The following is a 16419-nucleotide window of genomic DNA, read 5'->3' as shown; positions in this document are numbered from 1 at the left end:
ATTTAAAGCAGCAAGCGACCTCACAACAGTACAGAGGTGCTCTGCTTGCTATAACTGAATTGCTGGTAAGACTTTATCTTTATTTTTAACCACTACGCATGCCTTTTTCCCTTTTGCCAGCTACAACTTTTTCCATTCCCTATCTTCTACTGAAATATACCTAATGCGGTCAATTTGATGCCAACTTAATCTGATTTACTAACTACCTTTTACCACTGTTATCTAGTCCATTCCCCTATACTCATTATGTAGTTTACACCGACCCATTCCTTGCAATCACCCCCCTACTATAACATATCACTTAACACTATTTTTGAAGTACTATTCTTATTACACTAACTAATAATCCATTTGTATCTTTTTATGGCAACATTTATAGCTATGCCTCTGTCCTTTGTTTACAGTTGTTTATCCCCTGCTTATTGCCTGAAGAAGTGGGTTGTGCCCGCGAAACGCGTTGCATCCTTGGGGTATTTTCAATAAATGTGTATATCTATATATTTACAGTCCCTGGTGTCTGCTTTAACGGAGGCGAGTCCACCACTTCCTCCCAGCAATTTTTAAAAAGATTTTATGTACTTTTATCCTTCTGATGCCTCTGTTCACCTACTAATATATTTGAGTCCACCCCAGGTGGAGGGGTGATCTACCCCCTTTCTTCCTATCTACGGAGAGCGACTTCTTAATCCTGAGTGAGGACAGGTCTAATCTCCTCACCTGCCTAATGAGTGGTTACCTAGGTGGTAACCCGTGTTTGTGAGTATTACCATCTCACTATTTCATTTACCCAATCAATTTTGACATACTACACCATATTGGGCTCTCGATTTCTCTTCAACTTTATGTGACATGATGAGATAGACATGGGTATGTACAGTGCGAAGCACACAAATAACTATGCTGTGTTCCTTTTTTTCTTTCTCTGCCTGAAAAAGTTAAATATCAGGTATGTAAGTGGCTGACTCGGTCCTGACTCAGACAGGAAGTGACTACAGTGTGTCCTCACTGATAAGAAATTACAACTATAACACACTTTCCTAGCAGAAAGTGGCTTCTGAGAGCAGGAAAGAGATAAAAAGGGTCAATAGTTCATAGATTTTAGCTCTGGCATACTTCAATGAATGTGTCATTGAGCAAAAAACAATAAAACAGTACAAACTTAAAAAGTAGATTTAAACAAACGAAAACTGTGGAATATCTTAAAAAGTCATTTTTAGGAGAAGGAAGATAGATACAATTGTTTATTTCATTACTTTATTTTCACTTCGAGTGTCCTTTAAGAGTCTTCTGCTGGCTCCAGATGTTCCTGGCTTGTTGGAAAACTGAGGCCTGATGCCGCTAGGCAGGATTCTCTTCTGAGGAATCTGCTTTGGGAGGCGGGTTTACAAGTCCCGCCCCCTGCTTTAGGCTGAACCTCCTCATCCATATTGGAGGGAAAATGTTCATATCTTAATATGTCATATTTTGTGCATCGCTCATCACGCATGCACAATAGTAGCAGATTCCTGACCCACTAAACATACATCATTATCAGATCACACTTGGCTTTCCTAGCCTGTCCCCTTACAAAGAGATGAAATAATGTGGTTTCTGGCTGTGATATGTACACAATAATGATATGCACAGGTCCAGCTTGATGCCAGCAATTCAGTGATATATTTTCAGGTGATCAGAAGCATGGCGCCTCTTCATATACAGCAAATATGAAATGTACCTTTATGTGTTACAAGTCCAGGCCCCATATGGGTGTGACATGGGGTCTGCGGGAAGCTCTTCTCTTAGGCCAGTGATAGGCAAACATGTCTCTCCAGCTGGTAAGGAATTACAGTCATGACTGTGGCTGTAAGACTCCTGCAATGCATTGTGGGACTTGTAGTTCATTAACAGCTGGAGAGACAAGTTTGCCTATCACTGTCTTAGGCCTGCCCCATGCTGAGATTATGCTTCTCTGTCACTGAGAGGGCAGAAATGAAGCCTAATGAAGCTCTTCACACCTATTTGTTAGGGAAGCCTTTTCCTTTGACAGAGGAAACCCCAAAGCGTTTCTACATGGTCCAATCCCGTTTTGGATTGCAATCACGATGGCTTGTGGTTCTGCCAGGACAGCAGCCAATAACTATTGCACAAATAGTCATGGCTGCCATGTTGGGGTTAATATCTCACACATATGATGTCACATCTCACACACGCCCAGTGTATACGAACCAAACAAATATACATTTCACTTCAACCAACTTTATTTACAACAGGCAGTAAAACACATACATAGACGTGTGACCATGCTGCTCCATTTCACACACATTGTTACAGTGCGGCAGGGATCACACTGGAGAACATGCTGCTCCATTTCACACACATTGTTACAGTGCAGCAGGGATCACACTGGAGAACATGCTGTTCCATTTCACACACATTGTTACAGTGCAGCAGGGATCACACTGGAGAACATGCTGCTCCATTTCACACATGTTGTTACAGTGCGGCAGGGATCACACTGGAGAACATGCTGCTCCATTTCACACACATTGTTACAGTGCAGCAGGGATCACACTGGAGAACATGCTGTTCCATTTCACACACATTGTTACAGTGCAGCAGGGATCACACTGGAGAACATGCTGCTCCATTTCACACACATTGTTACAGTGCGGCAGGGATCACACTGGAGAACACGCTGCTCCATTTCACACACATTGTTACAGTGCAGCAGGGATCACACTGGAGAACACGCTGCTCCATGTCACACACATTGTTACAGTGCGGCAGGGATCACACTGGAGAACATGCTGCTCCATTTCACACACATTGTTACAGTGCAGCAGGGATCACACTGGAGAACATGCTGCTCCATTTCACACACATTGTTACAGTGCAGCAGGGATCACACTGGAGAACACGCTGCTCCATGTCACACACATTGTTACAGTGCGGCAGGGATCACACTGGAGAACACGCTGCTCCATGTCACACACATTGTTACAGTGCGGCAGGGATCACACTGGAGAACACGCTGCTCCATTTCACACACATTGTTACAGTGCGGCAGGGATCACACTGGAGAACACGCTGCTCCATTTCACACACATTGTTACAGTGCGGCAGGGATCACACTGGAGTCACCGCGGTTTTATACAGATATTTTGCATGCAGTCAGCTGACATCACATTTGAGTCTGTGGAAAATGGTGTTGTTTTCGGCTGAATATTCCTATAGTTTTTTGCACGTCAGCCAGCTGACAGCAGCAATAGGAATTGCATGTGGTGTGAGAAAAAAGCAACAAAACTGTGAGGTTTTCCAAATGCGGAGGGAAAAATACCATTGTACCCACATGGCCCCAAATGACAAAGCATTGGAGGCCATTTCTCTCAAGGGGTTGGCATGCTGTTACGATTCATGTTGTGTCATCTCCTGCCTGCTGGTGGTGGTATTGAGTTGGACTGCCCTGGACTTCCACTATCCACCAGCAGGTGGCTTATCATTACATTTAAGGACTTGCAGTTCTTTGTATGGCCTGCAGAGGCCTCTAATATGTCTCTGATCAATTACCACCAGCTGCTTCCTATTACATGGACTATATAAGTCTGCCTCTTCCTGCAAGTCATTGCCAGAACTTCCTTATTACAGGTCTGAGTCTCTGGTCACCCCTGTTCCTGATACCTGGTTTCTTGTACCCTGCCCTGTGATCTGATTATCTGCTACTGAACCTCTGCTTGTCCTGACTCTGCTTATGCTTACTCCTCTGTACCTTGTATGTATCTGATTACCTGTTGCTGACTTTATTCCGTTTTGACCTGTCTTTGCCTGCTCCTTTTGATACCGCGTTGTTGTATATCATTGCTTGTACATATATATCTCGTGCACACCGCTTGTAAATAGATAGTTAGATAGTTAGGTGTTATATATATATATATTTTGTCACTGCTTCCCGGGTTATTTGTGTATATATTGTGTGCTGTGCATATGTGGTATGGTATTTACATTCACGCTTGTATGTATGCCTGCACTATTGCATTTGCAATAAAACATTATTTTTGCACCTTAATTCCTGGTTCCAGTGTCTGTATGCTGCAAACTGTGGTCAAACCCTGTTTCTCCGTTCAGGCCCCTGACAGTAAGTTCTGGCCATATATACACTGACCACTGCAGCTATACTGCACACTGATACCTGGCTGTTATGTCCAAAAATGGATCTGCAACAAATTGATTATTATGCATTGCTTGCTGATGAGGATGAAGCTGAGTGTCGTGCAGATTTTGCTGATTTCTCTAAAGTTGAATTGCAGCAGTTGATTAGCCAGACATATAGTTATGTCAAATTAGGAATAATTCGTACACAAGATATTGAAAGTTTAGCCAGGATCTGGAATGATCTTGCATACCCCAAAATGACAAATGTTTGCATGCAACCTGATTCTGACCAAGGTATAGTCAGTGATTATGATCCACCTTTTGACAATTATGCCATAGAAGCTCTGATTAACTTGTTTGAGGATGACAGGGAATATTTTCTTGATCATTACTCAAACAAAGGTAAACAGAGCGTGCAGGCTTGCATAGATTCCCTCCAGTCCCTGATCACTCAGGGAATATGCAAGTATGGGAAAGCCTCCCTTCTGTTAAACGCTTGGCAGAAGATTATCTCTGCAGGTTCCACAACCTGTTGTGAATCCAGTTCAGGTTGATTTTACCTCAGAACAAGTGAACATGTATTTCAATTATTTAAAGAGACAAAAATGCCTTTTTTGAATTCTATAAAAGACAAAGCTTTGAGTTTGTAAGGGGGTGTAAATGTGCAGTCGAGAATCTGTTGTCTGACAGAAAATGTAAGCCTGAGTCAGCCCATGCTTTGATCAATGCATATTCAGAAATCTTGTCATTATGCACACCTCCTGTTAACCCTCTGAATGCCACTCACTCCCAGTCCACTGCAGTTAAACAGCTGCAAAGTCAGTCTCCCAGCAAAGAAGAATTTAATTTTATTTTTGACTCTGAACTGATTGATGATTTGTTTGATTTTCTGAGAAAGGATAGAGAAGGATTTATTAAGTATTACTGTGACAAAAGTGAAGGTTTTGTGTCTTCCTGTATACGTGCAACTGAGACATTGATTGCGCATAGGCTTTGCAAGTATGAATCCGCTTCTGCCTTAATTGCTGCCTATTTAGAAGTCCTGCAAGTAATAAATTCTTCAGTTAACCCTCCGAATGTCCGTCACATTCAGAATCCTCAGCCCACAGCCACTAAACAGCTTAAATGCCAATCACCCATTACAAAACAATTTGATTTCATTTTTAACGCTGATCAGATTGATCACTTATATGGTTATTTAAAGAGAGACAAACAAGGGTTTTATGAATCTTACTTTGAGAAGGGGGAATTGTATGTGTCTGCCTGTGTTCGTGCAACTGAGTCATTGATGCTGCATAAGCTCTGTAAGCGTGAATTTGCTTCTATGTTGATTACTGCCTGGCGTGAAATCCTTTCTTCCTGTTTCCACTCTCCTCCTTCTGCTCATTCTCCATGTATCTCTTCTTGTGTCCAGAACTCAGAACCTGCAATAGTTAAAAAACCTGTAAAATCAGCAACATTACAAATGCTATCAGATCCACACCTTGGTCCTGGCAGTGTCCAGTTATACCAAGAGAACCTGCTGTTCCAGTTTCCAGAGTGGTCACCAAAACCAGACGCAAATACTTTCCTACAGCTTCCATTACTCCAGTCATCTCACCTCCCGTGCAGCCTCCAGCCATCTCGCCTCCTGTGCAGCCTCCAGCCATCTCGCCTCCTGTGCAGCCTCCAGCCATCTCGCCTCCTGTGCAGCCTCCAGCCATCTCGCCTCCTGTGCAGCCTCCAGCCATCTCGCCTCCTGTGCAGCCTCCAGCCATCTCGCCTCCTGTGCAGCCTCCAGCCATCTCGCCTCCTGTGCAGCCTCCAGCCATCTCGCTTCCTGTGCAGCCTCCAGCCATCTCGCTTCCTGTGCAGCCTCCAGTCATCTCGCTTCCTGTGCAGCCTCCAGTCATCTCGCTTCCTGTGCAGCCTCCAGTCATCTCGCTTCCTGTGCAGCCTCCAGTCATCTCGCTTCCTGTGCAGCCTCCAGTCATCTCGCTTCCTGTGCAGCCTCCAGTCATCTCGCTTCCTGTGCAGCCTCCAGTCATCTCGCCTCCTGTGCAGCCTCCAGCCATCTCGCCTCCTGTGCAGCCTCCAGCCATCTCGCCTCCTGTGCAGCCTCCAGCCATCTCGCCTCCTGTGCAGCCTCCATCCAACTCCTGTTTGGTGCAGCCTCCAGTTAATGTTCCTGTGACACTTGTTATACAGACTCTTGCCTTCCTCTCACAACTCTTGCAGACTTTGTATGCTCCAGAATCCAGTCCCGCCATTTGTTTGTCTACAAAGCCTTGCCTCCAGCCTGCAGAGACTTTGCCTCCGTCTCCAGAGCCTTGTGCTCAGTCTGCAAAACCTCATTTCCAACCTACAGAGACTTCAAAACAGCTTGCAGAATCCTGCTCACAGTCTGCAGAGCTTGCAGAATCCTGCTCACAGTCTGCAGAACTTTGCATCCAGTCTGCAGATCCCTGTTCCCAGTCTGCAGAATATTGCCTCCAGCCTGCAGGGACTTTGCCTCAGTCTGCAGAACCTCACTTCCAGCCTGCAGAGACTTTGATCCAATTTGCAAAAGTTTGCATCCAGTCTGCAGAAACCTGCACCCAGCCTGCAGAATGTAGCCCTCAGTCTGCAGAATCTCGCCCTCTGCTGGTAGAGACTTTGCCTCAAGATACAGAAACCTGTATACAGCCTACAGAACCTAGTATCTTGTCCACACAGTTTCAGTTCCAGCTCGCACAGGCCCAGTCCGCACAGTCTCAGTGCCAGCTCACACAAACTGTATCAGGGTCTCAGCCAAAGGTCCAGTCAAGTGCTCAGCCAATGGTTCAGCCATGCGCTCAGCCAACGGCCCAGCCAAATGCTAAGCCAAAGGTCCAGATCCATGAAGTTATACAGTCTGTTGCCCTGCCTGAAACTACTGAGCCTGTTGCCCTGTCTGAAGCTTCCCAACCTGTTAACCTGTCTGAAGTTTTCCTGCCTTCTGTTTCACCTGATGTTATGCAATCTGCTGCCCAGCCGTCACAGACTTTTGCTGCTGCCCAGCCGTCACAGACTTTTGCTGCTGCCCAGCCGTCACAGACTTTTGCTGCTGCCCAGCCGTCACAGACTTTTGCTGCTGCCCAGCCTCCACAGATTTCTGCTGCTGTCCAGCTGTCACAGACTTCTGCTGCTGCCCAGCCACTAGAGACTCCTGCTACCAACGCTCCTGATGCTTCCAGGACTGCTGTCTGCCCTGTCGGTACCAAGCCTGCTGCATCGCCTGATGTTTGCCAGTTTCCTGCTCTGTCTGAGACCTGCCAACCTATTGTTCCGCCTGATCCTGTCCAGTTTCCCGCTCAGTCTGATGATCCTGTCCCGTCTCCTGCTCAGCCTGATGATTCTGTCCAGCCTCCTGCTCAGCCTGATGATGCCTGCCAGTCTCCTGCCAGGCCTGTTGGTGCCTGCCAGTTTTCCGTTCAGCCTGATCCTCTCCAGTTTCCTGCTCAGTCTGGTGATCCTCTCCAGTTTCCTGCTCAGCCTGATGATCCTGTCCAGTCTCCTGCTCAGCCTGATGATCCTGTCCAGTTTCCTGCTCAGTCTGGTGATCCTCTCCAGTTTCCTGCTCAGCCTGATGATCCTGTCCAGCCTCCTGCTCAGCCTGATGATCCTGTCCAGCCTCCTGCTCAGCCTAATGATCCTGTTCAGTCCCCCGCCAAGCCTTATGCCTGCCAGTCTCCTGTCCAGCCTGATACCTTGCCTGATATCCTCCAGTTTCCTGAGATCCTGTTTTCTACATTGCTCTTTGTCCAAAAGATGCTGGTCTGGATTTGGTTGGCATTATTTCCCTCCCTGCCCACCCAGGTTTGCCTTTTACTGCCTCCTGTATTTGTTGCTGCTTTCTGGGTCCTGCCTGATGTTGTACAGTCTTTTATCCAACTTGCCATTCTGCCTGGACGTTTACAGCTTATGTTACAACATTCAAAGACCAAGTTTTCAAAGTGTTTTCCCTCCCTGCCCGCCCAAGCTTGGCCTCTGCGACCCACCTGGCCAATGTGTGGGTTGTCTGCCTTCTTGTGGGACCCTGGCGGACATTTTCTAAAGACACTGTGGAGCGTCCTGAGGCCGCTCCTTCAGGGGGGGTACTGTTACGATTCATGTTGTATCATCTCCTGCCTGCTGGTGGTGGTATTGAGTTGGACTGCCCTGGACTTCCACTATCCACCAGCAGGTGGCTTATCATTACATTTAAGGACTTGCAGTTCTTTGTATGGCCTGCAGAGGCCTCTAATATGTCTCTGATCAATTACCACCAGCTGCTTCCTATTACATGGACTATATAAGTCTGCCTCTTCCTGCAAGTCATTGCCAGAACTTCCTTGTTACAGGTCTGAGTCTCTGGTCACCCCTGTTCCTGATACCTGGTTTCTTGTACCCTGCCCTGTGATCTGATTATCTGCTACTGAACCTCTGCTTGTCCTGACTCTGCTTATGCTTACTCCTCTGTACCTTGTATGTATCTGATTACCTGTTGCTGACTTTATTCCGTTTTGACCTGTCTTTGCCTGCTCCTTTTGATACCGCGTTGTTGTATATCATTGCTTGTACATATATATCTCGTGCACACCGCTTGTAAATAGATAGTTAGATAGTTAGGTGTTATATATATATATATATTTTGTCACTGCTTCCCGGGTTATTTGTGTATATATTGTGTGCTGTGCATATGTGGTATGGTATTTACATTCACGCTTGTATGTATGCTTGCACTATTGCATTTGCAATAAAACATTATTTTTGCACCTTAATTCCTGGTTCCAGTGTCTGTATGCTGCAAACTGTGGTCAAACCCTGTTTCTCCGTTCAGGCCCCTGACACATGCTAAGTGCATTGTGGGAGCTTGTAGGGAAAGGAAGTGAGAGCGCTGCAGTGAGAAATGGGCGTGGCCATGACAGCCCACACACACCATAAGGCAGCATTTCCCCCCATGATGTGGTGGGAGGGGACATCATGGATGTGCAGAGGATAAATGTGTGTGCTGCTACCATGCTATACCCCCTCCAGGCCACAGCTATCCTAACAGGTGGGGTCACATTTACATATCCCAGATTTGTGGGAAAGTATTCTGAAATGAAGACCGCATTGCCTGACAATCTGATGCTGCAATGTGAAGGACACGATACCTGAAATTGCTCTGTGCGGACATGATGTCGGGACTTGTAGTGTGGGCGGCATCATACCTGCTGTTATATATGAGGTGCATGGTGGCAGCATATATTATATGGCACATGGTTATATCATTTAATGAAAAGATAGTTGGGCACACACATCCAATGCAAAGTATCTTCATTTTATTTCCACAAATATAAAAAGTAGTAGGCTACAGTACATGCATAGGAGAGTAGTACAAGTGGGTGGGGGGTCTACAGCTGTTTCATGCCATATGTCTATGGCGCTTCATCAGCACCTGATGACCCCCCCACCCAATTTTTCGGACTGACTGACCTTCATTTCTTAAAGTAATGATGGCCACTCGTTTTTCTTTACTTAGCTGCTTTTTTTCTTGCCATAATATATGTAGGTAGAAAAAAACAAAGTCTTGTAAAAGTAACACCTTTTAATGGCTAACTGATAAAGTTAAATAAAGCAAGCTTTCTGGGATCTAGTCCCCTTCTTCAGGCATATTTCTAGATGTTAGCTGTAGTAAAACGCTGATGCAGGGAAATAGCAAACATGAAGATGGCAGTTGTGTTGGTTGCTGTTTAGCAGTTAGATGTCAGGTGATCAGCAGGGTGGAGCCAGTGAGCTTATGCAAGCAAACATGAAATCTAGCAGGTTTCTGAAGATAGTGAAGCCAAGTCAATCATGGAGTCATGAATCCCATTCCACAATTTAAACCTTCTGTTAATTTCTTAAACATATTCATAAATTTGTAGTCAGAAATCTTTCTTGCTTGTTCATTTTTGAAGTTACCCTTAAGAATAAGTACTTTTAGATATTGCATGCTGTGTCCTGGTTCACAGAAGTGTTGGGCCACTGGTGTGTCCATTTTACCCTCATTAATTTTAAAGCGGTGATGGTTCATTCTTGTGTGCAGTTTTTGTCCTGTTTCTGCTATATAGATTCCTCTTGAGGGGCATTTCATGCAGCGTATCATGTATACAACATTGGATGACTCGCAGGATGATATTTCTGTGAGTTTGGTATTTGTATTTGGCTTGTGCACAAGATATAAGGGCAGGTCTCACACCTTGTGCTATTACAGGGTAATGTGCCTGGAGTTTCTGGTGTAGATAATGCACTTCTGATAATCATTTGTCTCAAATTGGGAGGTTGTCTGAAAGCAAGCATTGGTAAATCAGGAAAAACATCCTTCAGGCGTTTGTCTTTGTGAAGTATCGGTTGCAGGGGTTTCGATATCTTCCTCAGTGTCTTTAATCTTGGGTTGTAGGTGACCACTATTGGGACTCTGTTGTTTTTGCCATAATACAAATTCTAACAGTCTATTCAGTAGGACAATCAGCTGTGTATCCACCTGACTTCTCCACAAGGCAACTGATGGTCCCAACCCCATTTGTAAGGCAAGAAATCCCACTTATTAAACCTGACAGGGCACACCTGTGAAGTGAAAACCATTTCAGGTACTCTTGAAGCTCATCAAGAGAATGCCAAGAGTGTGCAAAGCAGTAATCAAAGCAAAAGGTGGCTACTTTGAAGAACCTAGAATATGACCTATTTTCAGTTGTTTCACACTTTTTGGTTATGTACTATACTTCCACATGTGTTAATTCATAGTTTGGATGCCTTCAGTGTGAATCTACAATGTTCATAGTCATGAAAATAAACAAAACTGTTTGAATGAGAAGGTGTGTTACATATATCTAGCTGACTTCCTATCTATACACTGCTCGGGGGGATGAGTGAAATAACTGAGTGAAGCAGCCAGTAGTTGGGCGATTGCTAGAAAATGACCAGCCAGCAGCAGCACGGTTTCGTTTTCAGTGTCAGTCACTGTCACCCCCCCACCAGGCAGCAGCACACACTGGACAGGCAGACTGGGGACCACAGTAATGGCAGTAGTAGTTGTCACTGACTGTCTGTCCGTCCCTCCAGGGCTGTGGAGTCGGTACAAAAATCCACCGACTCCTCAGTTTAGGATTCCACTGACTCAGCCTCCTCTAATTTGCATATTACAATCTTGTTGATTGAAAGTATGTAACATGAAATTCATCTCTTAACCTCCTTGCCGGTTATCCTGAGCTCAGCTCGGGGTAACCTGCGTAGGAGGATTTCTCAGGCCCCGCTGGGCGGATTTTTAATTTTTTTTTTTATTGCTCACAGCTAGCACTTTGCTAGCTGCGTGTATTTCTCGATCGCCGCCGATTCGCCGCTACCCGCCGCCCCCCCCTTCAGACCCCTTGCGCAGCCTGGCCAATCAGTGCCAGGCAGCGCCGAGGGGTGGATCGGGATTCCTTCTGACGTCCATGACGTCGGTGACGCCATCCTGGCCATGGCGACCGGGGAAGCCCAGCAGGAAATCCCGTTCTGAACGGGATTTCCTGCTTACTCTGATCGCCGGAGGCGATCGGAGTGGGTGGGGGGATGCTGCTGCTCAGTGGCTATCATGTAGCGAGCCCTGGGCTCGCTACATGATTTTAAAAAAAATATTTTTTTTTAAAAGTGCTGTGCTGCACCCTTGCCGCAGGAATTGGACCGGCAAGGGGGTTAACTGCCAACGCTTAGGAATTTTAAAAGACAACTGAAGTGAGAAGGATGTGGAGACTGCCATATTTATTCCCTTTAGTCATAGACTAAAACTAGTCCTTGGTAAGAGTACTTGTAAAAGGTACAGGCCGGAACAAAAAACATCTATCAGGCCCTAGGCAATGTAACGGTGGGTACATGTAAGAGTGATGTGCAGGTACTCTGCAGGAGAATGAGGCGATTCTTCCTCTATTACACATTCTTCATGCACAATCTGAACATGGATCAGGCCATAGGCAATGTAACTGTGGGTACATGTAGGAGTGATGTGCAGGTACTCTGCAGGGGAATGAGGGGATTCTTCCTCTGTTACACATTCTTCATGCACAATCTGAGCATGGATCAGGCCCTAGGCAATGTGACTGTGGGTACATGTAGGAGTGATGTGCAGGTACTCTGCAGGAGAATGAGGCGATTCTTCCTCTATTACACATTCTTCATGCACAATCTGAACATGGATCAGGCCATAGGCAATGTAACTGTGGGTACATGTAGGAGTGATGTGCAGGTACTCTGCAGGGGAATGAGGGGATTCTTCCTCTGTTACACATTCTTCATGCAGAATCTGAGCATGGATCAGGCCCTAGGCAGTGTAACTGTGGGTACATGTAAGAGTGATGTGCAGGTACTCTGCAGGGGAATGAGGAGATTCTTCCTCTATTACACATTCTTCATGCACAATCTGAACTAGGTTTATGGGTGATAGACAACACCTCTGTGCTCAATGTGCATAACATTCTCAGTGGATTCCCTGCAGCTCTGTGGGGAGTGCATATGTAGAGTATAGTACTACTGTGTAACAAAGTAAACCTGAGACAGATGACATTTTTTTTCAATAAAATTTTTATTGGTTTGTATTATGATATACATCAGGATTATAGTACAATGACATCTTGTATAATACACATCATAACGGTTTGTACAACTAGGATGTATTTGTACATAGAGACTGAACAAGGTATATATAAACGCTAACAGTAAACAGTAGATCATTCATCAACGATAGAATATAGCTAGTTTATCACCCGTGCAGAGATATATAAGCTATTATATCATTATTAGTATCCTTTGATAAATGCACAATGGGAGCTGGGATCCTAGTCAGCCATTCATAAAACCATATAGGCTGGTTGGCCACAGATCACCCTCCCACTGTTCTGTTGGACTGAAGCAGTGGTGCTTAGACCAATCAATCGAGAGCTGGTGCATCGGTACTAATCTTCCTGCTTGCACTACAACTATTAGTAGCAGGCTTATGGATGCTATATCCAGTGGGATTCAATACAAACTTAAGAATATTATAACTTAACTATAACATAGAAAACAAAGCAAAACAACGTATCTATTTAGCATCTTTTATTTCACCCTTAATATTTTGAGTATCCTTTAATATGGGCTCAACAGGTTCGTCGATGTCTGTAGTGACTTCACCACTTCATTTAGTTGCGTCTATTCAGAGGCTATTATGGGGCTCAGATATTCCTCTAATAGCATATTACGTTTGTGCGTTGCTAACAGGTTGGGAAGGTCATACGCATCAGCAGATTTCCAGTTATTCGAAATAGTGCATAGCGTTGCCATAATTAGATGCGTGATCTGTTTGCGAAAAGTAAGATCAGTCTTGTCAATTCTGATGAGTAAAATCGCTAGTTGCGGTGTTAGATTGAAATTTGGGATGAGATTTTGTCTGATGTCATTTTGAACATATTTCCAAAGAGCTGCTACGTAGTGACATTCCCACATCATATGAATCATGGTGCCTGTATGCAATAAGCAATTCCAGCAAATTGCAGAGGTATTATCAGGAAAGGTTGCTAGCTTTCTCGGGGTAAGATACCACCTTGTAAGGATTTTTATATATTGTTACCAGTGGGAATTGCATTTGGACATTTTTGATAGTATTTTAGTAGATGTGATTATTTGGGGTACGGACAGATTAAGCAGTTCGGCCTATCTGGACGAGCTTCCTCATCCAGATAGGCACTGCTGCTGCCGCTGGCTGGTGAGCGCGATCTGGCGCGCCCCCGCTGCCCGCCGCTTGCCCCCCGATGAGTGAATGGGAATATAATTCCCATTCACCAATCTAATTTCCCCGCAGAAATACCGACGCTTTCTCTCCAGAGAGCGCGGTATTTCTGCCCCCAGGAAACTTCTCCCCAGCATTTTAGTTCCTGGATGCGAGATCGTTCACTGTGGCCATCTTGTGGCCAAATAGTAAACTGCACCCACATACATTTTTTATAAAAAAAAATATTATTTTACATTTAAAATTAGCAGTTTCCCTCCCGCACCAAAAATTACCCACATACATTTTTTTTTTATTAAAAAAAAAAAAAATACAATTAAAAAAAAACAAAAACAACAAAAATAGTTACCCAAGGGTCTGAACATTTTAAATATGCATGTCAAGAAAATATGTTATTATATTATTTAAAATTATAAGCTTATAAATAATGATGGACGTAAATTGAAAAAATGCACCTTTATTTCTAAATAAAATATCGCCACCATAAATTGTGATAGGGACATCGTTTAAACGGTGTAATACCCGGGACAGATGGGCAAATAAAATACATGAGTTTTAATTACAGTAGCTTATATTAATTTCAAACTACAATGGCCAAAAACTGAGAAGTAATGAATTTTTTTCATTTCTTTCTTAATCTTCCTGTTAAAATTGATTTAGAAAAAAATAATTCTTAGCAAAATGTAGCTTGATTTAGAAAAAAATAATTCTTAGCAAAATGTAGCACCCAAAGAAAGCCCAATTAGTGGTGGAAAAAACAAGATCTAGATCAATTCATTGTAATAAGTAGCAATAAAGTTATAGGCGAATGAATGGGAGGTGAACACTGCTCGGATGCATGAGATTTTCTGCACTGCGGTGCTGAACCGGTTAATATTGAGGTCCTATGCTCAAATTTGAACATATTTACTAATGGGTGATACATTATATGTTAGGAGTTCCTCGTAACAGGTGGCTATACTCCCCAATGGAGGTGTAGCTGAGTTGAGCATGGTCAAGATCTGACTAGCTATTTGTGGGAGGCTTATGTTTTTTGTTCTTAGAAAGCTAGCGATCTTCTAGTACGTAAATAATGCATTCTCTGCTATGTTGTACCGGCTTTTGAGTTCAGCGAATGTTTTAATCTTAATCCCATCTAGTATATAATTTAGGTTTATAATACCTGCTGCCTTGAACTGTTTTAAATTCAAATCAGGAATCATGACTTGCATGGCTGTTAGAGGAATTCTGGGTGTTACATATAAGCCCTCATGGGGGGGGGGGGGGTGCTTCAAGAAAAGTTCCCATGACAATAGTGTTGCTGAGATAGTCGGGAAGGTATGCCTAGGTGGCTTGTACCCTAGCTTCATGCTGGAGAGTAAGTCTCTTGGACACATTGCTAATATATCTTGTTCCATTGGAAGGTATGCCTAGGTGGCTTGTATCCTAGCTTCATGCTGGAGAGTAAGTCTCTTGGACACATTGCTAATATATCTTGTTCCATTGGAAGGTATGCCTAGGTGGCTTGTACCCTAGCTTCATGCTGGAGAGTAAGTCTCTTGGACACATTGCTAATATATCTTGTTCCATTGGAAGGTATGCCTAGGTGGCTTGTACCCTAGCATCATGCTTGAGAGTAAATCTCTTGAACACATTGCTAATATATCTTGTTCCATTGTAACCCATCTCTTATCTTTACTTTTGGACCACCACAATTTGGCGAATTCAAGATTACAAGCATGGTAGTAAGCCCAAATATTTGGGAGTCCTGCTCCTCCCTTTTTTTGTGTGTAATGTCATAGTATTGTACGCAATCCTAGGCTTCCGTCCTGCCCAGACAAAGTTATTTATAATTTTCTTTGTTTCTATAAAAAATGAATTTTTAATAGGTATTGGTAAGGTACAGAGTAGATACAATATTTTAGGAAGTAGAAACATCTTGAAAGATGCTAGTCTTCCTGACCAGGATAGTGAGAATTTATTGAGGGTTTGGGCTTCATTTTTGAGTTTTGTTAATAGCGGGACAAAATTATATTCGAAAAGATCTGAAGCTCTTGCTGTTCAATGGATACCCCAAGTATTGCACCGCCAGGTCTGCCCAAGGGAAAATAAACTTTCGAGATATAGATTCTTTAAGCTTTGGTGGGATATTTAATCCTAGGATGAATGATTTAGTATGGATTAGTTTGTAGAAGGATGCTTCAGAGAATTTTGTTATCACCGAGAGTAGGTAATCTAATGAAATATGGGGGTTTGAGAGAGATAAGGCTATATCGTCTGCAAATAGACTGATTACATGGGTTTTCCCTCCTATGGTTATCCCTGGAATTTCGGGAGTGGAACGGATTTTTTGCGCTAATGTCTCCATAAGAAGAACAAATATAATAGGGGATAATGGGCATCCCTGGTGGGTGCCGTTGGATCTATCAAAAGCACCAGATAAAAAGCCGGTCGCATTTACTTTTGCTGAGGGATTTGCATACAGTGCCATAATGGCGTTTAAAATTGGCCCCTGAAACCCAAATTTGGTAAGGGTTGCCCTTAGGAAGCCCCAATGTACTCTGTGGAAT

The 16419-nt window shown here is 43.9% G+C and overlaps 1 pseudogene; it reads right to left on the bottom strand.

Moving 5' to 3' along the window:
* The window catches only part of LOC137537276 (zinc finger protein 850-like), a 90487-nt pseudogene that overhangs the window by 57735 nt on the left and 16333 nt on the right, over positions 1 to 16419 (bottom strand).

Source organism: Hyperolius riggenbachi, chromosome 10, assembly GCF_040937935.1.
Source record: "Hyperolius riggenbachi isolate aHypRig1 chromosome 10, aHypRig1.pri, whole genome shotgun sequence".
Lineage (NCBI taxonomy): Eukaryota > Metazoa > Chordata > Amphibia > Anura > Hyperoliidae > Hyperolius > Hyperolius riggenbachi.
Note: the sequence above shows the minus strand (reverse complement) of the source record. Positions and strands in the feature narration are given on the sequence as shown.